We start from the raw sequence: 27,030 nt of genomic DNA on the forward strand, positions 1-27,030 counted from the left end.
CTAGGAATTATACCCTGGAACTTCCCACTAAAACTTCAGGCAGTAGGCTGCTGGAACACCACCCAGCCTATCAACCCTGCTCAGGTCAGGTTCACCTGAGTCTCAGCCTCTGTCTATTAGGGTAAGAGAAGCAGGAGAGAAGAATCCTTTCCTTCTCTCTGGTTTAGTATTTAACCAGCCCTTTGTTCCTTCCCCCTACACACCTGCTGCCCTCAGAACCACCATTTCCCCTCAGGTCCACATGACTGATAATTCCAAGTGGCGTTTTGTAATATTTTTAACCACCAAGGACACTATTTACTCTTTCCTCTCCATAGGTGCCATGTTTTGAAAAATTTTTTATCTACAAAGCTTTACTATTAATTTTTTTTCAAATTTATTTATTCATCAAATACATATACACATGTATACAGTACAAGTGTGTACAACACAGTGTTGTTGACTACAGGTACATTTTGTACAGCAGATCTCCAGAGTTTGTTCATCTTACTTAACTAAAACTTCATACCTGTTGATTAGTAATCCCCTCATTCCCCTTTCCCCAGCCCCTGGCAACCACCATTCCACTCCTTAATTATACGGATTTGGCTATTTTAGATACTCACTTAAGAGGAATCTTGTTGTATTTGTCTTTCTGATTGGCTTATTTCACTTAGCATAATGTCCTCAAGATTCAAGATTTATCCCTTTTGTCTCCTATTGCAGAATTTCCTTCTTTGTTAAGACTGAATAGTATTCCATTGTATGTATATATCACATTTTCCTCATCTATTCATCTGTCAGTAGGTATTTAGATTGTTTTCTACATCTTGGCTATGGTGAGTACTGCTAACATCTCTTCAAGATCCTGATTTCATTTTTTCTGGATAAATACCAGTAGTGGGATTACTGGATCATATGGTAGTTCTATTTTTAATTTTTTGAGGAACCTCCATACTGTTTTTCATAGTGGCTGCACTATTTTGCATTCCCACCAGCAGTGTACAATGGTTCTAATTTTCTACAGCCTCATCAACACTTGCTGTATTTTGTATTTTTGATAATAGCCATCTTGACAGATGTGACGTGTTATCTCTTTGTGGTTTTAATTTGCATTTCCCTGATTATAAGTGGCATTGGTGGTACTGTGTTGAGCAGAGCTGTTTTCCAGTCGGATTTTATCAGTACGAGATAACCAGGCTCACCACACTGACTTGACAAACATCATTCCAGCCAAAAGAAAAGAAACTTAAATTGTAGCTAGGCTTTGTAGCCTTATTAATATTTCCCATTCAGCTCTTTTATATTGGAATCTTTACTCATAAATTTCAACTACTGAATTTTGTTTTTACTCTTAAAAGAGTTCATCTCAAAAGGGGAAAAAAATGCTTTAAGCAAGAGAGATAAGACTTAAAAGAGGAGATCAGGTAGTTGCTCTGGAAAGATCTCTAGGGATATGTGGGATTTCTTGGGCTTCTGAAATAATTCTTGAAAAGTTAGACCTTCAGTTGTTCTGTGAGCTAGAAATAGAAAGCTCATCTAAGAAAAATGTAATAGAACAAATTTCAGGAAGATCTTTGGACATGGTAATGTCGGTAGCATCTCTGGCATGGTTATAGTTAAGACAATGGTGAGGTTAAAGCCAGGTAAACAAAATGCAATTAAAGAAGAGGGCTGATGCATAGAGATTCTGTTCAGTTGGTGGGGGGAGGTATGCATCAAGTGAATCTAATATGCAAGCAGCATTGTGAATCACTACTTGTAATCTCAAGTTGGAATTTGAGAATGGAGGTTCTCAAACTTTAATGTGCAGTAGAATCACCTAGAAGGCTTATTAAACTACAAATTGCCCCACCCCAGAGTTTCTGACTCAGCAGGACAGGATAAGGGTGATCCTTGTGTTCAACAGACTCCCAGGTAATGTTGATGCTGCTGATCTGGGAACTACACGTTAACTAAGGTAGTTATTTATGCACCCATCTCCCGCTAGACTGTAAGTCCTGTGAAAGATAAAGACCTTGTCTTGGCCAATTGGTAGCAAAATGTCTGGCACATACTGAATGCTTAAGAGGTGTGGTATTGTAGATTAGTACATTAAATTTCTGATACAAATTACCATTATGTGACTTTGAGAGTGGCAAACCACAAGTTCCAAAGCTCAGTTATTCCTGCAACAGCCCCAGCGTGAAGTTTCTAGACCTGCAAGGCCAGACCCTGAGCTGCCATCACTCCCACCAAAGTTTTCAGGCTGAATCTCATGTCTCAAGGACTCACCCTGAAAACCTTAAAGCTCATCTGTTTTCATCAATTGCGTTGTACTCTCCATTTTTAAGACATCAAAAATACCTCTCTTGGCACTAGTTTTGTTTATTTGTTTGCTAAACGCTTATTTCAGGCAAATTATTCATCTCTTTTATTTTTATTGATTATTGGAAAGTGATGTTTTACAACATTTTTTGATCTGTGGATGGAAAAAAAAATCCTGATCTAAAAAATAAAATCATGCTGTCTAATGGGTATCATAAACATTCCTGCTTTCCTCTTTATCAGGTTCAGTAAACACATTTTTAGGAGAAAACTGGAATCTTCCTTCATTTAGCAAAGCATTACTGGCCATGCAGCATCTGTGTCCTACATTCAGGGAACACATGGATGAGCAAGACCCAACCTTGGCCCTCCAGAGGCTCACAGGCCACTGAGCCAAAGGCAGCGTGGAGAGGGCCGGAGGTGGTTATCAATCCCCTGTGTGGTCCAGGGCAGCATGGAGGGAGGCCTGTGGTCCAGGCCAGCAGCAGGGAAGGGGAGCCAACCCTTAGAGAAGAGATATTTTTACCCCTCTCTTTGTGAATCCTTCTGAGGCTGCTGTTTATAAAGAAAACAGAAAAGGGGGCTTCTTAGGACTCAGATGATGAGCAAATGATACAGGGAGCAAACAGGCTTCCTTCATAAAATTTTACTATTGTTGTAACAGTGTAAAAACTGAGACTGGGATCCTCCGGGTTTTTGGTTGGTTGGTCGGTACCTGTATCTGTTCCCTCCCACCCCCAACTCAAATCATCACACAAACCAACCCCCGACCCAATACACACACATATGCAAACAGACACCCAGCAAATCTTCTGTAATTTTTTCAAGTGAATCCTTTATTTGCGCTGCTGTATGTCCCAGCGTCAGCCGCCCTGACTCCCCGGCAGACATTAAGAATAAGGAAGCAATTACACTCTTGAAAAATCACATTTATGGACACTTTACATGTGCATTCAAACCCTTTCCCCTAGCAAGTCTTGCCTTTGGCTGCCTATAGATAGGGAGGCCATTTTAAAGCCATTATATGTGTGTGTGTGTGTGTGTGTGTGTGTGCGCACGCATAATTGTAGCTTCAGAAAGCATTTATACATTTAGAGTCCTTTCTTATTCTTGCCTTCCTTTAAAACAAACAGGGATTATGATACTTAATCTTTAAGCATGGGACAATTTTTTGAAAAAAGATTTATCAAACCCCCCAAATATAACTCCTTGTGTTTTCATGGCTTGCAAAGCATACATTCTTTTATAAAACACAATTTTTTTAAACAAATCTCATTGATTTTTATATAGGCTTGTAGTTACGGTGTGCACATTGATTTCTATTCAGAAATACCTCTGGAGTTCTCTTTAGATGGGCCTTTGTGCATGTCACTACAGAACTAAGATGAGATGATTTTAATCTAAACAGGATATTTTTTCTTTACTATTGAGCATGCTTTACATTTTATTTTTCTGAATTATTTTTAATCTTAAATGAAAGGAAGATGTGCACTTATAGTACTCTTTTCTTGATTTCCAGGCTAAATATTTTATTTTGCACATCTTTTTCTCATCAGAAACTAAATTTAAGAAAAACATATTTTTCCCCCTTGCTTCTCGTGTCTGTGGAACTTTCCTATTTTTTTCTGTACATCTGTAGTATGTTTGTAGAGGCCTGATTTAGGCTTAGCTTTCATCTGAAAAAACATTCCACTTTAAAATATATGTTCATTTACCCTCTTGACAAAAACATGGAATAGCAATGTGCATAGCTTAAAATGTTAACTCAAGAAGAATCAGACAGAAGAAGAGATAAAAAATATACCAGATGAACAGAGACATTCTCTCGTACATTTTGTTTGGAGCAATACAATGTAGGATAATTGTATCTCTGTCCAAGGGTTGTTGTGAGGATTACATTAATTAATATGCATAAAGCAATTCTAAGAATGCTTTACCCTGTAAGCACTCAATAATGGTTAGCTAATATTATTATCTGAAAAAATAAAACATGTAACTTAAAAATAGCATTACACTTAGTGTTTTGTGGAGAAGGAATCTGGTCAAGGATTATAAATACCCAAATTTAAGTTTAGTTTAAATGCTCCACTCCCTTGCTTTTTAAGCTTCCATCATTCTAGATAGAAGTCAGTATATTTTCCACATGGGCAATAAAACAGCCTCTCCTTCTCCTAACTGCCCACCTCGTTAAGGAGATAGTGGTCTCCAAGGCATGGACAAAACTGATAATAATAACAAGAACAACAACAACAAAATCCTTTCTTGAGGCCATCCTTTTCTGTCGGTTGTTGACTGGTCACTGGTTCATCAGTAAGAGGGTCCTGGGTTTGGGGCCACATAAGCAGCTCCCTCTCCAACAGGATGACTCTCCACTAATTGGAACAAGAAGTTAATCTCTCTCCAATTGAACCCAGCTGAGTCTCTGAGCACAGTGATGTATTTAAAAGATCTGTGGCAGCGCAGGGCATGTGGCACTAACCGGATTTAGCTCATTAGCAAATCCACAAGGCCTTGCTGACACTGCACCCAGAATAAAATACATGAGGCCAGCCTGTGCCCTGTGGGCACCTACAGCATGACTACATAATAAAAAGGCATTTATTAATAATCTCATTGGTCACACAATACAAAGGAAGGCAACAAGAAGTCAAACGCTGTCATTTGTCGTGACTAGAGAGACATAATTAAAATAAGTGTCATGTGATTAACCTTTGAAAAATTAATCTGGTATGAAAAAAGGCACAAAAACAAGGAAGATAGGCTCTTAACATGAATTTAATTCAATAGGCAGCTGTTGTATGCACATGGATCAAATTCTGTGTATGTGAGATATTAATGCTACTTGTAGCAAAGAACAATTAACAAAATTTAACTAGTGGGGGTCTATTATTAAAAATAACAGCAGACTACAGAGAGGCAGAGTGTATAGTGGTAAAGAGGGGTAAGATTTCAGTGTCGTCCATCTGGGTATGAGTTCAGATTCCTGTTTACCACCTACTCGTCCTTGGGCAATTTTCTCAACCTTTTAGTATCTCAGTTTCCACGTTTATAAAATGGAGATGTTAATACATCTTATGTGAGTCTTGTGATGACTAAATAAGATCATATATGTACAGCTCAGCACAGAATGAAGCACATCATAAGGGCTGGGAAAGTCTTAATGCTGATAAAAAGTATTTGTTAGTTTAAGTCCTGGATATGGAAAAAGAAGTTTGCCCTGCGTAGAAAACATGAGAGGTACACACTCAGCACTGTGATCTATGATGCTTCAATGCAAGTCAATGGAATTTTCCCCAGGGTCTTGCTGGCAGTGATCTTATCTTGTGATTTAATGTCAAGGGTGGCACATCAGTAATTCTAGAGAAATATTACGGGCTATGGCAGAACAAGAAGGCTCAAGAATAATATTTGTACCTTTGGTCTAGCCCCAAATTGTTCAACTCAGATCGTACAGGGCCAGATAGTAACTGGCTGGCCAGGAAGTGGTAGGGACTATAGAGCACTTACCCAACACTGGAGGCGATGGCTACTCAGGTAGGACCACTTTTTGTCATAAGGAAACGTGAGTCCAGTGTTACCAAATATTCCCATTTTTACAAGGCACACTAGAAGTACTGATTTTCATGGGAAATAACCCATTTACAAAAAACACTCTTCTGGCCACACTCAGCCCTTCATTCAGGGCTGAGACTAGGGTGAGATAAGTGAGGCATTCATCTCAGGTGCAAAATTTAAGGGAGTATCCCAAAATTCAAAAGTAATCAAGATAATACTTTAAGACAATATTTTAAAAATCAAAATTAAAGCTAAAAATCCATGATGAAGAAAATGTTAAAATTTTAAATTAAGACGGGATCTGTATTACTGATTTTTCCCCTTGCCTCAGGCTCTGATGTAGCTCTACATGGCACTGCCTTCAGCCTCTGTCTGGACTCTAAATGTCACTGCCACCTGACTACGAGGCAGATAGACAGGTTTGCATTGGATCAATTCATAGAACAACCAAAATACTGCCCAAAATAAAATAGTTGGATAAATTATCAATTAGTTAAGGATCTACTCAACTCCATCTTCATTTAACAAAATTTCACTAATATCAACTAAGGAGGAATTAGTGGAAAGTCAGAAATAGTCTATTTGTAAATAAAAGTGTGTTACTTTTGAATACAGTTGTCAAAGGGAAAAAAAAGATACTGTTAACAAAGTGGCTTCAAGTGGATGACCTGCTTTTATGAACACTAAAGACAAGATTTATATAGTAGGACAGGCATTCTTGAGTCAAAAATCCTCTTTGAAATCATATGCAACATTTTGTTTCTCACTTTTCATCAGATTCTTTTAAGGACCAGGATCACAGAAGACCTGGAATTATTGTAATAAAGCATGAAAATGAAAACATGGGCTTTGAAGCCAGCCAGACCTGGATTTGAATCTTGGCTCTTTCCTGCCTTGATTACTTAGACAAGTCAAATAATCTCTCCCTTAGTTTTCTTATCTGTAAAATGTATCTCATAGACCTGCTGTAGATACCAAATGGATGATATGTTATGTTATCTCAATTCTTGGCAAAAGACACTGGGGACATAACAGTGGTTATCATCATTTAGCTGCAAACCACCCCCTGCCAATATCCTTAAAAATATGCAATTATACTTAGTAAGTTAAATATATCCTTTATTTATGCTATTAATTTGCTTGGTTCATCTTTTATTCAATAACAGAAGAAAACTTAACTTCAGTTTGGGTGGAATTACCACAAATCCTGCATTTAATGGAGCCTAAATTAGAAAACTTAAACTGTATTTGATATAGCAAATTTTCTCTTTAAATTAGAGAGAAAAAAAAAAAACCCCATAGTGTTAAAACAATTAACTAAATGTAAACTAAACTGAAAATAAACTAAACGTAAAAATAAATGGCAGTGGCCTTATTGCACATTCTGTGAGGAGAATGACTACTGACCAGTTAGGAGCACAACCTGTTGGGCTACCAGGGTGCTATAGGATGTGGTTCCATGGGATTTCAGTGGAATTCAACCTTAGCAGCCAGATTTTCTAGTGTTAGTTTTGATGATGTTCCTGATATCTCTAAGTAATGTGGACACTCCCGAGATGAGAAACCTTGTTATCACTCAGTGACTCTGGGTTCAAATCCCATTCCCATCACAGATTTGGAAGGTGACTCAGGGCAGGTTCAATTAACTTATTCGAGCCTTAGTTTAACCTATTGTAAATTATCTCCCAGGGGGCTTTCCACTGGATCGCTGTCAGATGCATTTAAGAAAAATGTGAAACTTGCATAACTTTACTATCCTCTGCAATACATCTTTATGTTCCTTTTTCTCCCAACTATTCTTCTAAGAAGCAGCTAGAAATTCTCATTTCATTAGGAAGCCATTTTTTACCATCAATGAAAGTGTAGAAACTCTGTCAGTTAGAATTGGATATTTATGTCAGGTTCAGGCGATTGAAACTTAACTCTATTTCATTAACACAGAGAAATGTCACCCTTTTAACTAATGAAACACATCCATAAGAGAGCTATATTTTTAAGGGTGTATCATCAGAAATAGCCATATGCAAAATGCCTTTCAGAGTACTTGCAAGCTCTTCAACAACACTCTCCTTTCTCTTGTGTGCAACCCTGATCCAAGTGAAAAATACCTTTTGACTGGAGGAGGCAATGTTTCACTGTAGAGAAAAACAATTTCCATTGTTTCCCTGTCTGAGGAAAATATTCCTGCATTAGCCTCTCACCTAAGGTATATTTTAAGGACATTATAAAACTTTTAATTTAAAATGTTCAGTGCCACAGATGGCAAGTTGAATACGCCTTGGAAGAGAGATGAAGATTTGTAAAAACATTTGAAATCCCTTAATTTTGAGGCTGTTTGGCCCCCAGCTAGCAGTTTTCTCTGCTTCTCCCCTTTACTCCACTACCAAGCCTATGATAGGAAAGCACCCAAGTTAAGGGTTTTTAAAACATCATCCCAAGTCTGGTTAGGAGGGCCCATCCTTTCTTCCTCCTGGCAGCATCTCGAGAAGACTTTGTAGGAGTAAAGAGTAGAGTCTTAAAAAAAGTAAATCACTGAATACATGGTGTCTCTGGGCAGTCCTCTTAGCTTTACAATACAGAGCTGGCTGGTTTAGCAACATAACACTGAACACAGGGCAGCAGACTCCATGGGAGAAGTTGTTTTTTCATTTTCTCTTTTCTGTCATTCTCTCCCTCCCTCTTTCCATTCTTCTCTGTCCCCCTTCCTCCTTTGTTTCCTTTCCTTCTTTCCCGACTCACCTTCAAAAAACACTTACTTAGAGTCTGGTATTCCAAGTATGGCATTAGGCTCTGGGAATACAAATGATTCCCTTGGGGAGCCTTCAATTTCGTGACAGAATGTCCTGATGTATTAAATAACCCCAACAGTGGGATGCTCCATAATAGAACTCAGTAGAGAAGGAGATCACCTCTGCTTACCTGGATAAGGGAAGAGGAGGCAACTTGGAAGTGGGTTGTGAAAGCGTAATCATGAACTTCTCAGGCCAATGTGGAGGGAGAAGGACATTACAGAAAGAGAAGGCAGTAGGTACAAGGGCGTGGCTCTTGGAAGTACCCACATGGCATAGTGCCCTTGGACTGATGCAGGAAAACAGATGTGGGATGTGAGAAGGGCTGTGTCCCAGGCTTCAGTTGAGCCCCTGGGACGTACCCTGCCAAGTGTGGGTCCTTGGCTTCGCGCAGGAAAGAATTCAAGAGCAAGCCACAGTTGAGTAAAGGTAGATTGATTCAGAAAGATACATTGAAAGGCAAGAGAAAGGCCACGAAGTGTGGGGGTTGGGTGCTCAGATTAAAAGTAGGTACACACTCCATAGACAGAGTGCAGGCTGTCTCAGAACAGAGGGAGAGAGAGAGAGGCAGGCAGCCTCGAGGCACCGTGTTGCTAGTTTTTATGGGATTGGTGGCTTCATATGCTAATAAGTGGAAGGACCAGTCTAAGCCTGGGGAAGGGGCTGGGATTCCCAGAAAGTTCGCCATTTCCCACTCTGACCTTTTGTGGCTAGCCTTGGGACTGCCATGGTGCCTGTGGGCATGTTATTTACCATGCTGATATGTTACAATGGGCGTATAATGAAGCTCAAGATCTGCTAGAAGTTAAATCTCCCATCATCTTGAGCCTCAAGGCCTACTGGGGGTTGAATCTTTCACCATTTTGATGTTAATTGCTGTAGCATTCCTTGAATGGCTGTGCCCTGCCCCCTTCCATCGTGTCTCAGGACCACTTTAATTTGGTGGTATAGAAGAACCTGGGCATCGGGGCAGGAGAGGTTAAAGCTGGGACAGGTAAGCCAGAGAGGATGCTGGGGCCAGATCAAGGAAGACTACCCAAACAGATCTGATAGATACCTTTGGAGCCCCTAGTGTGAGTCAAACACTGTTCTTGGCGCTTGGGACACCACCTGCCCTTTCAGGAAGTTCATATTATTTGATGAAAAGATAGACAATAAAGAAGTAAACAAACTCTGAAATCTGTCAGATCCTGATAAATGCTATTAAGAAGATAAAACAGGGTAATAGAGTTTAATAGGACAGAGAGTTGGAGGCATTCTCCTTTAGATAGGATAGGCAGGGAAGTCCTCTCTAAGGAGGTGATATAAAAGTCCTCTCTAAGGAGGAGATTTTGTACTTTTGAGATGAGACCTGGGTACTTGTGTTTTTAAAAAGCATCCTAAGATTCTGATGTGTGGTTAGGGAGCAGCCTTACCCTAGGCAGGAGACTTCTGGAGTATTTACATGCGCCTGGTCAGGTATGTGTCCTGGAAAGTCCTAGCTCATAATGAGGAGCACTGGCAGCTGCACGGAATGCAGCTTGAAGCTTTAGACTGGAGGCAGGGAGGCCTGTTGGGAGCCCACTGGGTTCTATAGGCCTCTGCCTGCAGAGATAAAGACTTGGGCTGAGCTGACATCAAAAGATACAAAAAACTAGGGTTAGAAGAGGTGGAGGACTGCAACTAGCTGTGGCTACACAGTCTAGGCCAGCCACCCCTCAGAGGGCTTTTCCAGAAAAACCTCCCCAAGGAGGTGGAATTCATTTTAGTTTTGCATAAAACTAAAATGTTTGTACCCAGGGTTCATGTCAGCAAACTTTTCCTGTAAAAGACCAGATAGTAAATATTTTAGATTTTGAAAGTCATACAGCCTCTATCACAACTATTCAACTCTGCCTTTGTAGAGTGACCATAGACAATATGTAAGTGAATGAGCGTCTCTGTGTTTTAATATGACTTCATTTACAAAAACTGGCAGCTGGCTGGTTTGTCACATGGTTTCAGTACTTTCCCACCTTCTGCTCTAATCTGTCCAGGAGATTCTTTGGATTATTGTCCTAAGCTCTAATGGAAGGTGGTCAGTGAGGATCTTCCTAGGTATGTATACATGTTGTAAAGGATTTTGATTTTTATTAAGCAGCAAGTTTAGACTCTATTTCCAGCTCTGCAGGTCCTGGTTTTGTGCTTTGTTGACTAGTGGACTTGGCATACCCCATAGTCACACAGTGTGAGTGCACCTACAGGGACCAGGAGACCTGGGTTTAAAGTTCATCTACCTTCCCGTGTGTCTACCTCTCAGAGCCTCAGTTTCCTCTTTAACAAATTGAGAGTGTTGGACTAGATGACTCTTAAGGCCCTGTCTGGCACTAATACTTTAATTCTGTGTGCTTTGTACGTGAGCTGGAATGCTAGTGATAGTTGATAAATAGAGGCCCAAAGAGAAGAGGCGGAAGTCAATGAGATGAGAAATGACTTGGGTCTAGATGAGAGATTTGGCAGCGTGGATGGAGATGACAGCACACAGATGACAGATGCTCATAGTATGATGCCAAGCACACTATTAACATCAAATGAATGAGGGAGGTTGTCAATGTGAATGGCAATTGGATGGATGTGGATACCATGGGATAGGAAAGAGTAGAAGATGGTCCTGAAATCTTGAGTTTGAAAGGCAAAAGCCTTTGCCATGTTCGGCTTGGATGAAGGATGAGGAGTTGATACGTGCAGACCCCAAAATGGTGGCTTAGAAGTAAGTTGTAAAGTCGGGGCTAGAGGAGTCTGGCTGAGGATCTATGAAATGTGGGCACATTCACAACCTGAAATTAGTCTCTACTTCCCCATCCAATTCCATGTAGTATATGATTTCCAGGAAAATATTCCCCAGCATGTAGCATTTATCTTGTTCCTTGATGGTTCAGGAAACTGTGGCTCTCCATCACCTATCTCCTTGAACCAGTAGCATTCTAAATCAGTGAGAATCTGGCCACCTGAACTTTAAAGTCCTGTAGTTTCCTTAAAACTCTTCACAAATCCTACACCCCTGCATCCTGGCATCTCACTGACCCCTGAGCACACCTGGGGCTTTTTTCACCTCTGCCTACATTGAATTGCATGCTTTCCTTACCTGCAGTGAACTTTCTCCCTTTTCTTTATGTGTCTGAAATCCCTCTGTCATTAAAACCTTGCTACTATTTTGGACTTTTCACGCTACGAAGTCCACACCTGGGACACACCTCTCCTTTACGTAAACACGTAGCCTGTGTAAATTTGTATAGCCTTTGGGTGACTCTGATAATTTCAGTTCCAGTTCTCATTTGGGATGAATGAAGTTCACAGGGTGAGTACCAGCTGACTGGAGAGAGGAGTTTGGGATGGGAAAGAACTAGCATTGACTAAGCCCCTACTGTGCATCAAGCACTATTTCAGTGCCTTAGAAACATTATTTTATTTCATTTTGCAACAGCTCTACAAAGTAAGTTATATAATCTCCATTTTTATAGCTGAGGAAACTGGTTCATAAAAATTGGGTAACTTGTCCAAGATTGCACGGCAACTGAGTAGTGCCTCTGGAGTCAGTAGGGATGTGTAAGACTAAAAGCCTGTGTGGCTGTAACTGGTGAAAGAGCAAGACAGCAGAGAGCTTTGAGGCCGAAGCACCCCATGTTGTTCTGGAGATCAAACGTCGAGCAAGATGTCAGACCATGCCTGGCAGAGTATGTGTTTAATAAATTGTGGTTATTATTATTGTCACATGTAGAGGATATAGTATTTTTATTTCCTCTTTGAATGTCTCATATTACTTAGCAGAGATACTACTTACTATTGTCACCTAACTGATGTAAGAACTATTTGATCTATATTTTGCCAAGCCAATCAAAAAGTTGTATTTTTTTCTTTTTCTAAACTGGATGGATATGCTAGTCTCCATGTCTTCACACAAAAGAAGACCAAGTTAAAGAGTCCTAGAATATGTGGTGTCATGTATAGTTTATAATAAGTGCCCTGAGTACTGTGAACTAAGTTTATTTTCATCACTGCCATTGCTAGCACATGGTAGGTGTTTTATAAAAATATATCCCATGATGCTGTTGAATGAGTGAACATGTTTACGTAGTACAGTCAGGCATTCTAGCATCACTTTGAGCACATTTACTCCTATTCTGATGATTTCAATGAATGGATCTAGATTTCATTCCAGCTGTTCTGAAACTGATTGATCATCAGAACTTCTTGTTTACTGTTGTTTGCTGTTTTTTTAATCATAGATTCCTGGGCTATATCCTGGGAGAATATGATTTATTGGCTCTGGATATTTAAGAAGCTCTCCAGTTAAGTTTTGCTCACCAGCCAGGTTTGGCGATACCACATATCTAAATGGTGATGACTACCCCACCTTCCACATACACTCTCTGTTCAGCTGATGAGGCACTCAGTGGCCATGAATCAATTTTTTTCTCAAGAGTGACCAACCATGAATGGTAACATCACCCTTTCTTCTACCCCATGCTGATTGCAAGCCTCCTGAAGACAGTGCTCATTGGAAAAGGGCAGTCACTGTTATTTATGCCTACTTGATGCTAGAAAAGCAGAGGAAAGAGAAGGCAGAGGGAGAGATGAGGGACCTTAGGTCTCATAGGCCACCCTGCCAAAGAAGGCCCTTGGTATTGTTGAGTGTTCATCATGAATGCACCCTGATTTGATCCTTTCTGGCCTCAGGTTGGAAATGTTCTTCTCGGACACAGGCAGAACTTCCCACATGCCACAAGACCACCCTTCACTGCTCTTACCAAACTTTCCTTACCCTAGCCCTTGACCCTAACCTCTCAGGTATTTAAAGTTCTCTTGGACTTTCCAACATCCCTCATATGGCCTGATGTCAGGCTTAAGGACAGCTCTCAGAGATGTCAGTATGGCAAATGCCACTTTTTCTGAGACAGTCAGTATGACAATGGGGAAGCAGGCAGGCCACGGAATGGGGACTCCACAGCCATGGATTGGAGCCAGCCAGCCCCTTGCCGGTGCCAGGATCTCCATCTGTAGCTCTGCCTTTGTCTTCCTGAGCCCAAACTGCCAGACTTTCCTAGACAGGCACCAAAAGATCCTCAGCAAGGCACCACCCCAATTTCAGCTTCTGTTCCAAACTGTGGGAAATATAAACCTGGATGGGTTGCAAAGAAAATATGATCCAAAGTGTACTTTGAAAACGTTAACTTGCTAAAAAAAAAAAAAAGCAATACAATATTGTAAAAATCTTTTTGAGAGCCTATTTAGTTGTTGGGAATGCAAAGAAGATATGAAAAAGTCTTAGTAATAGCAATAAAAATTTGGGTAGATATTATCATTACTTGATGCAAAAATATTCGGATTAAAAACTTAATGGTATTAGATCTTAATGATAATAAAAATAAATAATACATATTGCTCTGTGTAGTTTAGAAATTTCCACAGCAGTAGTAATTTTGCTTTGTTTTTGTTTTTTTGTTTTTTTTAAATTTCTAAACCCAATAGTTTTTACCTCCTACTCTCTCACCCCTATATTGCCTTCCTCCACCCCACTGATAACCACTAGTTTGTTCTCTATGTCTGTGAGTCTGCCTCTTTATTATATTCACCAGTTTGTTCTATTTTTTAGATTCCACATATAAATGATGTTATACAGTGTTTGTCTTTCTCTGACTTATTTCACTTAGCGTAATGCCCTCCAAGTCCATCCATGTTGCTGCAAATGGCAAAATTTTGTTCTTTTTTATGGCCGAGAAATATTTCATCTTTTTTTATCCGTTCATCTGTTGATGAACACTTAGGTTGCTTCCATATCTTGGCAATTATAAATAATGTTGCTCTGAACATTGGGGTGCATGTATCTTTTCAAATTAAGAGGTTTTGGTTTTGTTGAATATATGGCTAGGAGTAAAATTGCTGGGTTATATGATAGTTCTTGTAGTTTTTTGAGAAACCTCCATACTATTTTCCACAGTGGCTGCACCAATTTACATTCCCAATCAAGTGTATGAAGGGTCCCTTTTCTCCACATCCTCACTAGCATTTGTTACTTGTCTTCTTTTTGATGAGAGTCATTCTGACAAGTGTAAAGTAATACCTCATTGTGGTTTTGATTTGCATTTCCCTGTTAATTAGCAATGTTGAGCATCTTTTCGTGTGCCTTTTGGCCATCTGCATTTTCTTTTTGGAAAAATCTCTATTCAGTTCTCCTGCCCATTTTTAATTGAATTGTTTGATTTTTTGATGTTGAGTTGTGTGAGCTGTTTAGATTTGTTGGATATGAATCTCTTGCCACTCATATCATTTGCAAATAACTTCTCCCATTCAGTAGGATTTTTGTTTTGTCAGTGGTTTCCTTTGCTGTGCAAAAGCTTTTATGTTTAATTAGGTCCCATTTGTTTATTTTTGCTTTTATTTCCTTTACTTTAGGAGATGGATCCAAAAAAATATTGCTGTGATTTATGTCAAAAAGTGTCCTGCCTATGTTGTCCTCCAGGGGTTTTAACAGTATCTGGGCTTACATTTCAGTCATTAATCCATTTTGAGTTTATTCCTGTAAATGTTGATAGAGAATGTTCTGATTTCATTCTTTTACATGTAGCTGTCCAGTTTTCCCAGCACTGCTTATTGAAGAGACTGTCTTTTCTCCGTTGTATATTTTTGCCTCCTTTATTATAGATTAGCTAACTATAAGTGCGTGGGTTTCTTTCTGGACTCTCTATCCTGTTCCATTGGTCTGTGTATCTGTTTCTGCACCACTATCATACTGTTTTGATTACTGTAGATTTGTAATATAGCCTGAAGCCAGGGAGCATGAATTCTATTTTTCTGTTGTTGCTATTTAATTTTTTTGATTTTTTTGTTTTTACAATATGATATGTATGAAGGATAATGGACAGCTTTTTTTTATTGTTGCAAAATATATGTAACATAAAATATACTGTTTTAATCATTTTTAAGTATATGGCTCAGTGGCATTGGACAGATTTTTTTCTTTTCTTTTGGTGCAGTCTCTTGCCTATATTACCCTTGCTAATTTTTATTTACTTTAAATAGTTATTTAAATATATTTAGGTGTTTTGATATTATGTAGGTACTTATCTCTGATTAAACTCCAAAATATGTGCCAGTTAATGTGCTAAGTGTTTCATGTCTTACCTCATTTGTTCCTTGTAGCAACCATCTGAGAAAGGCACTATTTATATGTCCCATTTTATAGATGAGAAAACTGAGGGTCAGAGAGATTGCATTGTTTGTTTAAACTGATATGGCTAGCAAGAGGAGATGTTGAAAGGAGTTTTGTCTACTACAGAGGCTGGATGCTAAAACACTGCCTCTGTGCCTCTGGAGACCATAGATTGGTCCACTTTGTTGAAGATAAAATTAATGCATATCCTAAATCCATGTTTATGTCTCTCAGATTCTGTGCTATTAAAAAAAAAACTTGACCAAATGGAACAAGAGACTGGATTTTATAGTTTGTATTTACTCTCCCTAATGACTCTGAATGCAGTGTATCCAGGGATGAGAGAGAACCATTCCTGCTTAACCCAAATGTGGAACCATAAACTTTCTATTTGTAGACAAAGGAAAGACTAAGCATCCATCCATTATTATGTGGTGTTGTAGTTAGAACTCAGGCCCTGTAGTCAGACTGTCTGAGTACATCCTGACTCCCACTTCATTAGCTACTACTTAATCTCTCAAGGCCTCAGTTTTCTAATCTATATAGTGGGGATGAGGGTAATACCTACATCTTCAGATTATGATGATAAATTAATGTGCCTGATATAGTGCTAAATTCTAAATAGAGACTAGCTCTGATTAGTCATTTATTCAGCAAACATTTATTTAATTCATCTTGTGTGCCAGGCATGGGCCTGGCTTGGCACAGATGATTAAAGCTTGACGCTATCCCTTCATACTCTACATACATAGAGGAGCAACAGATTCTTTTATGACAGATATTATAATGATCTCTACAAAGTTGAAGAACAGAGGAGAGGAGAGGGAGTGTGTGGGAGCAGGGAAAGAGAAGACTTCAGAGAGGAGGTGGCTTGTGCTTGGCTAACACCTACTGTATTTCTATACTGTGCAAAAGAAACTGCTAATATTTTGTCCAGAAAACTATTTTAAATATAAAAATATTTAAAATATATAAATTTTAAAAATACTTTTATCCTGCTCGACTAAATTATAAAGAAACAGCACTAACCACCAGGAAAGGAGAGTACACAAAGCTTCTTGATGATCAAGAAGAGAGGGTGGGCAGAACCCTCCTTGCTATCAGTAGTGTTCTGGCTGTGGAGAACTCATGATTGTCTCTGGGTCCTAGAGAGCAATTCGGTATGAAGTGAATCTGACATTGTGAGCTAATGTCCTAAGTCAATATCAACATTGAAAGGAAGCCATTGACCAACCAAGTGAAGCTACTAAAAATGGATTCCAGCCTGGGAAAAATTCCCTGTAGAAGCTGTAAATGTCCTTGGCCAGGCTGAGTTTTTGTAATTCAGCTGGGTAAGAGCTGAGGGCTGCTGGCCAGACAAACCCATAACAATGATCACCCAGCTCACTGGGCTCCGGATCACCAGCACCCACTGAGTGGGCAGAGTGGGGAGGGACTGGAGGAAGAAGCAGGCCCCACTGGAGTGGACTGGGCTGAGAGGGGGTCTGCCAGGGCTCCGGGGCCATGCACACGCCCTGGTTAATTTCAACCGTTCGAGAAGCGTGACTCTATAATGAGGGGCTGGTGGTGGCCTTGCCGCATCTCTGCCCTCCTTTCTTGCTTAGTGGCTCATCACACACTGATGGAGATGAACAATAGGGGGAGGGGCTAGGAGGCCAGTAGGTTGGACAAAGAATGAAACTGTGCCTTGACCAGATCCATGCCAATTATGTCTGAATAAACAGATCCACAGTACAAGCTAAGAGCCTTCCTTCCCCCACTCCCCTCAACCCATTTTTTAATTTATTTTTATCTTGATCTGAAAAGTTGGACATATTCCCTGTACCGTGCTGGTACCCAGATGGCCTGTTTGCGTAAGCAGTGGGGAAGAAGGTCAATAATACATCAGCATGCAGAGCCTCCACTAAGGTCAGTCCTGCATAAAATACACCATGACAACCTGAGGGCAAGTTCTAAATGGTGCTCCAAAAGGGGGTGGGGTGGGGGTGAGGGCGGTACAGATGCTGCCTTCTCACAATGATTGCAAAATTGACTTCTGGCCCCCCCAAAGTATATTTTACTGGGTTTGTATAGTGGTCCTTTAGGAAGTTTTCTTCACACACAGGAGTGCTCATGATCCAAGTGAGGAAGGTTTTAAGAGGGTCTGCCTTCATGTATAAACACCTGTAATATTAGGAACTTTAAAAAAATTGATCAGATCCAGTTGCCCTAAACAGGAACATAATGGCTACTGCAGGGTCTCAAATTCTAACCTATTCAATCAGCTCCATATTTCCTTTTATTTTTTTTAACTCCAGATATGTTTAAATAAGATTCAGGCACTAAACTAGACAGTACCTATGAGACTTTAGCTGCTTTAAGATTCACATTCTTGAGTGGCATTTCTCAAATATATTTGGTTATGACTATTTAACTAATAAAGATAAAAGCAGATAATGTGCATAGAGTCTCTGAGGTTGTTATAAGGATTCTGTTTCTCTCTACCTTTTAAAAAAAAATGTTGGGAAATCCAGTAGCACCCTTTGAATATAACAAACAGAAGACAAGTCCATTTCAGTTAGGGAATTTATTCAAATTGGAGGTGAATACTGACACACATATTCCTGAAGATTGATCCAGGTTGAAGTGTGTTGCACATGGGTTTACTGTTCAACTTGCAAGTAATTTGTAAAGCCAGAGTCAGTCTTGACTATGAAACATTGTATCACTGTGATTGGAATCAATAGTTCTTGCACTGTCATTTGTCACATATTTACAAGCTTGAAAAATAGTTCATTTTGTCCTCATCCCATAACTCAAAAGATTGAATCAGAGCCCTGGAGGGATCTGCCAACAGGACACATTCATTACAGATCACCCGTCTTGGAGAGGCTATAATCACAACCACACCAAAAATAGAATATAAATAAAAATTAAAGCACTACTCATTTGGTACACTCTTAAATATTTTCAGCTTCAAATATTTAAACGTCTGCTGGGAGACTTTAATCACCTTGGTGACCTACCTTAGTGACCACAAAGAGAAAATTCATTGAAGCTGATTTTCCCATCACAGTCTCAAAACATTCAAAGGTATCATTTTTTTTTAAATGAAGAAGAATCAAAATCTAGAGTTAATGGTCCAAAAACTTCATAAAGTATACTTCTTCCAGTCACCTCGCATATAGTTCATAAATGACCTTCTATTCCCATGATAGATTTGTAGAAGACATTTAAAGATAATGCTTTCAATTTTAAGATAAAAGATTTATGAATGATAGAACTTGTGTCTATGAAATCGCTAATCCCAACTCTCTAAAATTTCAGATAGAGAGCTTCATAAAATGAAAAGACTGCCCATAAAGTTGTACTATACCTGCTGTCAGAGCTATCAGTAATAGAATTGCAAAGTGAATATTGAAAAGGATGTGAGTCGTGCATTTTGGGTTATAATAATGTACTTTAAGTTCCCTTCACTCCACTGTTGTATTGATAAAGTATTAATGGTTGAAGTGTTGAGGGGCCAATTCAGATTCTTTAAACAAGTCCCCAGATATGAGGTGAACACATTGTTTATCAAATTTAGTTGTTAAAATGACCCCAAATCCTAGTATTGCAGCTAATTTCTTCAGGCATTTTCCTGACTGAATTCAATTTATGAGAGACTGACCCATTTCTCAAGTATCAGCCTGAGCTAACCTAAAAACTCTATATTGCCACCAAATGCTCAGATGAGTACTTCCGTATAGATATGGCCTGATGTTCTTTTTGCAAAATAAGACTGAAAATTGATGTCGTGTATCAGTCATTTCCTCTCTAATTTGTAACTTTAATATTTAGGTTCTATCACTTTACTATTTATGAAGTGACTCCATTTCCTCCATAAACATCCTCACTGAGAATGGCTAAAATTCAATTTAAAGTCATGCTGGAGTTAAGGATCTGATCTACCTTTATCTCTTTGGAAAAGAGATGGAAAGGCACACCTTCTCATGAAGAGGGAGATCTAAATTTGAACGTATGTAAATTAGACAGAGTTCATGACGTCTGCACATTCACATATCTCTGTTTAGAAAGAAAGAGAGTGGGTGGTGAACCAGGAGACTTGTGCTCACTTCTGCAGCCAACTGGACTAGGAGTAGGCCTCTAAACCAGAGATGCCTCATCCATAAACCAGTCAGTGACTTAGAATGGTGTCCTGGCTTGAAAAGATGAGCTTGGTAAATCAGATGCTTTCTAAAATTTGAACTGAGGGACATAATGAGAAGTTGCCAGTAGGGCATGTGCTAGAGGTAAAAAGTTCCATAGGTGTGTGGCTGAGGCCATCACTACTGGTCACGTGCAAGATGAGACAGCTTACCTTCAGAAAGAGGAGAGAATGTAGCAACCAGGCAGGAGGTGCTCTGAGAGAAAGGGAGAGGAAAAGCCAGTCCTGGGAGCAGCCCTTAATCTGGCACTTTTGGAGGCATGGTTGTTCAGGTTTGCTCAGATTTTCAGGAAACCTCTCTGACAGTGAATGTCTTCTCCATAATTTGGAGCTAGTTTGAATGAACTTCTGTCCCTTGAAACCTCAAAAAACAGAACAAAATACACTTAATGTTGCGACCAACTCAGAGCTAACTTCTCAAGATAGGACACATTCTGCTATTCTTTCCATGGTACTGGCATGCTTCTCTGGATCCGTGAATACTGAAATTTAGTTTTGGTGCCTGTCTTTGTACCTCTTATACTTCTAGTAAGAGACAGATATTCAGGCACAAGCAATAGAAAAATGCCTGGCCAAATGGATAAGCAGATGTGCTGAGATAGGCTGGGAATTGTGCTAACAACTGAGCAAACTAATTGGAAGTCCCAAATATCCTACTGACAGGTACCTGACTTACACTTTGGGGACTGAAATTTGGGAGATGACACTGCCCAAGGGAATATGTATTTTGAGTGGAGTCCAGAAAGAAGAAACTTTTTTCTTTGGGGCAAAAAGCATAGAGTAGAGTTGATGAAATCTGGATTTGATTTCTGACTCTGCCATTTACTGGCTGTGTGAACTTGAACAAGTTATATAAGGTCTCTGAGTCTCAAAGGTATTTGTAAAAGTGTGATAAAAATAGTAACTTTTCTTACAGAGTAGTAGAGATTAAATAAGATAATGTATGCAAAAAGGGCACTGAAACAACAGATATTTATGTCATTTCTGAGAAATGATATTGAAGGAAAGGGTTTAATGCCTTCATCATTAAAGCTTATTTCCCTGTCAAAAATCTACTGAGGAAAAAATACAGGAAAACTCAAAGAATTTAGTAAGCATCCTCTCTGGCTCACAGAGCTGATTTGGAGGCAAATACATGCATTTTACTGATGAGGAAGCAGTTTCTCAGGATATATGAAACCCAAAATCAAGTAGCAGTGACATGGTACTTGAAAATGAAGTTACAGGGAATTGGGGGAATATACCACATCTGCTGGATTACTAAGGGGACCTGTCTGTGATTGTTGCAAATCAGAACTATCCATTTAATTGTGTGGCGATGGAATCTGATAAAGTACTGGTTTATTGTTTTTAATTTTGGCAGCAAGCTAAATGTTCAAGCAATAAACTTCACCTGAGGTTGTCCTTATATGGTTTTATTATGCAATTTCAAAACTGCATTTATGCTTATCTACTTAAACAAAGAATTAGGCTGTGATCATTACTAATACTTTAAGCTTTTCATGACTATTTCTGATATTAATCTATATATGTGCTAATTCCTCATCTGTCACTCAGCAGTTGAATCCTCATTAAGACCTCACCCACTTCACCCACTTTATTTGTGAAGACAGGTGGAAGATGATTGCTGAATGTATGTTTCTTTATCCTCCATATCCTAAATTTCATTGTAATGCGTAAAGATCCAAATTACTGTTGACATTTTTCTCTGTGCACATCAGACCATTTTTATTAACAGCTGAAATTATACATATATATACATGTTTATTATTATTTCTCTGCCTTTCTAACTTGCTGCAGCCTCTTTGTATAACCTAAATTTTCTGGAACAGAAAGTCATGGAAAATTAACAAGAGCAGAATTCAAAGAAATACAGACTAAAGAAGGAAATAAAGGAGGGCACTATCAAGAACACATTTGTAAGTGCCAGATGTGTTTTGATTTGTGGCAATTACGTGAAGAAGCTTAATGATAGTTGCTCAGTTAGACAATGTGACATTATGAAGCATAGACACACAATGAATGGGGTTAGCTATGCAAGAAGATAATCCACCCTACAAAATAGTTGGGAAATAACTGGATGAGAAAGAATCAAGTTTTGTCCAAGGAACATATGTCAGTCTCAGAGAGGCCAGACTAGAATGTGATTGAATAAGAAAAGGTATGGAACAAGATGAGCTGAATGTTACCAGGACTGCAGAAAAGAAGTGTGGGTTGAAGGAAAAGAAATCATCTGCATATACCCCAGAGAGGAGAACCCAAGGATAAAGGTCTCATAGCATCTTTCCAGCATGGTATCCTGGCCAAAGAGTGCCCTGTCTGCAGTGCTCTTCTTGAATTCATTCAGCAGATGTTAAGCCCTACTCTGGACCATACACTGTGCTAGGCCCAAGGCCAGATGGAAGAAGAGGGATAAGCACCATGCCTTGTCCCTTTCCTTGCTTTGTGTAAGCAAAGCCTTTTGGTCCTCAGCACCTAACATTATCTAACATACCACAGGGTTTATATTTACTTTCTTTATTCTCTGTCTTCCCTGCAGTAGAATGTAGAGGTTATTCAGTGGTGTCAATGTACTGCTGTATCCCTATCGTCTAGAATAGTACCTGGCACATGGAAGAGCTCAGTTAATTTAGTGGAAAAATGAACCAGAAATAAACAAACAAGTGGGAAAATAAACCTATATAATTACAAAAGTTATACATAAGATAAAGAAAACATCCAGAAAATCCTTCTCTCTGCCCACATTGGACCCTTATAACTATTCTCATTTTGGTACATAGACTTCCATCTACAAAAACAAGTGTGTTATTCCATAATATAGCTTTACGTTGGTTGCATAATATTCCATTCTTTAGCCTATGCCATATATTTAAGCAATTCCCTATTGATAAACATTTCAGTTGTTTCCATTGTCTTGTATTATAGACAGTGTTATGTTGAACCTTTGTGAAGAGTATCTTAGCATACTTGTCTGATTTCATCCTTTGAATTAATTCCTAAAAGCAAATTCACTAGGTTAAAGAGTATGCATATTTGTATTTTGATATATATCTTCAAATCATCCTCCAGAAGCATACAATTTGTATTCCTAACACCAGAGAAAGAAATTATCCATTTTGCCCCACGCCTAACAACTCCTGGTATTATCATTCTTTTTTATGTTTGCCAATATCATAAGGAAAATTTGTATTTCATCATTATCTTGATTCACATTTTTTTTATTTTGATTAGGGTTTGATATTGTATATTCAATTTAGCTATTTGTGTGTGTGTATGTGTGTGTGTGTGTGTGTGTGTGAACACTGCTTATTCTTGACTTTTGTCATTTTTATACTGTAGTGGAACAAACATTTTAAACACTATGAAATCTACAGTTTTTCCACATTGGCCTATATTAAAAATTTTGATATAGTAGGCCTACTAACACAGAAGAAATTCTTTATTTCCAGAAGAAATGAAAAATACAAACACATACTTGCTCAGTAGAACAGCACTACATTAGTCTTTTGGTAGTAGCAGTGTATTTCCTAAGAATTATTAAATTCTAATGTCAAATATCTATTTCAACTCAGCCCCTCATATTTAGCACCATATCCAGCACAATATACACTATTCTAAGTCTTGATGGCAAGATCATAGCAACACTGAAATAGCAGGGAGATGACTCCAGTACTATATGGAGTAAGATTAAAAACAGCTCATGTTATTGGACAGCGCCTGGGATATCATGGATTCAAGGATGTTGTAGTGAAGCCACTGACATTCTGGACATGCTTAAACATTCTTCAAACATTCTGGACATGCTTAGGAGTTTGTGTGTTGCTAGATATGGCTACCAACGCCAGGAAAGAGAAAGCTCAATCTCTTTCTAACTGCAGCATTTTATCAGTTTGGGAGCAGTAGTAGTGAAACTCATTTGTGTTGGTCCCATGTGGCTCTGTGTCCGGTATAGATTGTTCAAATCTCTCAGTCCCACCAGAAGACCTATAAGCTTGATGCTGAGTTGTCTCCTGTGTGTCGTTTTGGCTCATATTGTTCTGCTCAACCTGTCATCCTTCTCTTTCTGTCCTTAGAGGAATATACAAAAAGGCCCTCTTTGAAGGACTTAACACAATCCCTAAATATCCTAGCAATATCAAAATCTTGCCATAAAAAACATTATCCTTTATCCATATTCCTCCTCTCTAACTACAGTGAAGAAAGGAGCAATAAGCCATGCCTGGAAGCTCACAAACTTCTGTTCTGTCAAAACCATAAAGGAAGAAAACTTTGGGGCTGAGATCATCCTCCTTTTCTTCTCCTTTTGCTGCATTCTTCTCTTCCATGTGTGTCTCATCTGTCTCAGGCCCAAAGTCCTTTCTCTAAAGAGACACTTGTCTTCATTTGTACAAGTAGCATTTCCCTGGGATATGGCAGTGGAGGTCACTCTCACTTACTGGAAATGGTTTTCAGGCTTTCCTCCAAATTGCACGTTTTCAAAATTGACTAGATTTGTGTGTGGATTCTCCAAATAGAAACTGACTTAAGATGCACTGAAAATTTTAAGATTCTGCTGGCAGCAGATAATTAATAAGATTTTTGGTGCCTTTAACAAACTGGATCTGAAAGAATTTTTTAAAAATGTGGGCCAAGGAGTCCCATCTCACACAATTACATCCCAGGATTTAGAAAGTAAAAGAATGTTTGGTTGTACATTTTTTCATATATGTATTAAAAGTTCAAGCATATTTAGGGTAAATATAAATATCAAAAAGTTTCAAAATAATATATATGTCTTATGAACTAAATATATGTAAGATATCAATATCATGGGATAAAAAGTATACATACATGTGTTTATTTAATGTTTCATTTATTTAATGAATTAATAAAACTAACAAAAAAGTGTGCTTTTTAGCTTCTTATTCTATATAGTTAACGTCCATCCTTCCCAATTTGACTACTTCTTCCCCGAGATAGCAAAGCTCTTCAGGGTTTTACTTGTCATCATTTCAAGATCCTACAGGCATCTGTTCCAAAGCTATTAAAATTGCTGAAGATGTCCTCTAGCATCCTCTTGCAGATTCAAAGGCTCATTTCCCTTTCCTGTAGATTTGTGTTCCTTATTTGGAAGCACTCAATAATAAACAAAGCAGGAAGCAGCAAAGGCTGGCCCCCTCTGAAATGGCTCAGCAGCATTCAATCTGTTGGCAAAAAAATAAAATAAAATTATGCTGGCGATGAGACATCACTTATATATACACTCAGGAAGCAGAGAAAGGCCATCCACTTTGGAACTTTATAACAGGGCACATATAATGTGCCTTTCCATCTAAAAGGAAAGGTGAACCCCACTTAACAACCAAACACGAAATTGGGAGAAGGAGCCTAAAGAGGCCTATGGGTGGCTCCACATAGGCATCCTGTGAATGTCTTCATGGTGGCTGGGGCTGTGGGGTGAGTCTTTCAAACATCACAACAGTGAGGCCCAAACGATTCTCCCTGAGACTTGGCAGCAGGTGTCTCTGCCAGACTCCTTTCTTAATCTCTGCCACTGGGTCTGGACTAACCGTCTCAGTCCTTCTGGAGTTGTCCTCTTGCTTCTTCTCCAGTGTCTCCGACTCAGAAAATGACAAAGCTTTCATGCCCTTGTGGTGTGTGTGTGGCATCACAAGTCTCCACATCTGTGTTGATGAGGCTCCATCCTGTTTCTAAAGAGTAGGTTCCACAGGAATAGAGGGGGAATGGATAATATTCACATTAGCTATTTGTGAGTGGTAGAATTGTGAGAGATTTATTTTCACTTTTTAAAATTTTAATGTCTTTACTACTTTTTCTTTTTTACTTTTTCTGTAAAGGTTCAAATAGTAAATATTTTAGACTTTTCAAGCTGTATGGTTATCTGTTCAATTCTACTCAACATTCAAAGAGTAGTGTGAAAGCAGCCATAGTTAATTCTAAACAAATGGGTGTGGCTGTGTTACAGTAAAACTTGATTTACAAAAATCGGTGGATGGTGAGATTTGACTTTTAGATCATAGTCTGCCAACTCCTGCTCTAATGTTTCTATACTGAAAGTCTATCACTTGCATGATTAAGAAGTATAGAATTTATTTAAAAAAAAATTGAGGCACATTGGTAATGTTAAGACCTACTGATTGGCTCTTTTGGGAGTGAGGGGTGACAAGAGGAGATGATAAGAGCTGCCCCTCTCCTTATGTATGATTTCTTAAGAGAGCTGGCTTACTTCTAGATGGGTAAGTCTTAGGGTCTGGATTGGCCTGCCCCTCCCCCTTGAGATGCCTCTACACTGGCTCCCTGACCCTGCCAAGATGAATAATTCCTGCAGTGTTGCACCTGTAATCTAGGATGAAAATGCACATCCTAAAAAGAATTAATTGATCCCAATCCTCTAGTAGCAACAGAATAACTCTGAGAGTCTTGGAGAAAGCTTGATAAATTCAACATGGTATCACTGAATGACCATGACTTGATTTTCCTCTTCACTGGATTTAGGCTCTCCTGATTTGTTTCTGCTGACAGGGCTGGGGCCTTTTAGGAGGGTGAGATGGAGCTGAGCAGCTCTAGAGAATTCTACCTTCTGCCCAGCAAACTCTGGGGAATTCCCACCATGGTTCATATTTCGCTGGGAGAATAAGACTGATCAAACTTCCAAAATGCTGCTTAGGTTCTGGCTACATTCACAGGCCCCAACTATCTCTTCTAAAGTGTATCTCTCTAATCAGCAGGTTTGCTGTGAAGGAAACACCAAGTGCAGCAGAAATTGTCTTCCTATTGGGAGAACAGTGGGAGAGCAGGTGCTTTAATGTGGGAATGTCAGAACTCAGAGTGAAGGCAATTATTCTCCCCCATGTAGCTCAGCATGGAAGAGAAATTAGCAAGAAAAAGGCAGGCAGCTGCTCTCCCCCGGGTGTCATGGGCAGCTGTGATGAGAGGGCGCCCCATACACCTGGGCACATGCAGCCCGTGCTGGCCCTGCAGGCCTCAGGGGCGAGTGCCCAAGATTCTGAGGTGCACTGCAGTGGCCTGAGCCGGGAAGGAGCTGG

At 39.2% G+C, this 27,030-nt stretch overlaps 1 long non-coding RNA gene across 1 annotated transcript in view; it reads left to right on the forward strand.

The window, feature by feature from the left end:
- The window catches only part of LOC141577969 (uncharacterized), a 530,703-nt gene that overhangs the window by 277,887 nt on the left and 225,786 nt on the right, over window positions 1-27,030 (forward strand). The window lies entirely within an intron of this gene.

This window comes from Camelus bactrianus, chromosome 6 (genome assembly GCF_048773025.1).
Source record: "Camelus bactrianus isolate YW-2024 breed Bactrian camel chromosome 6, ASM4877302v1, whole genome shotgun sequence".
NCBI lineage: Eukaryota > Metazoa > Chordata > Mammalia > Artiodactyla > Camelidae > Camelus > Camelus bactrianus.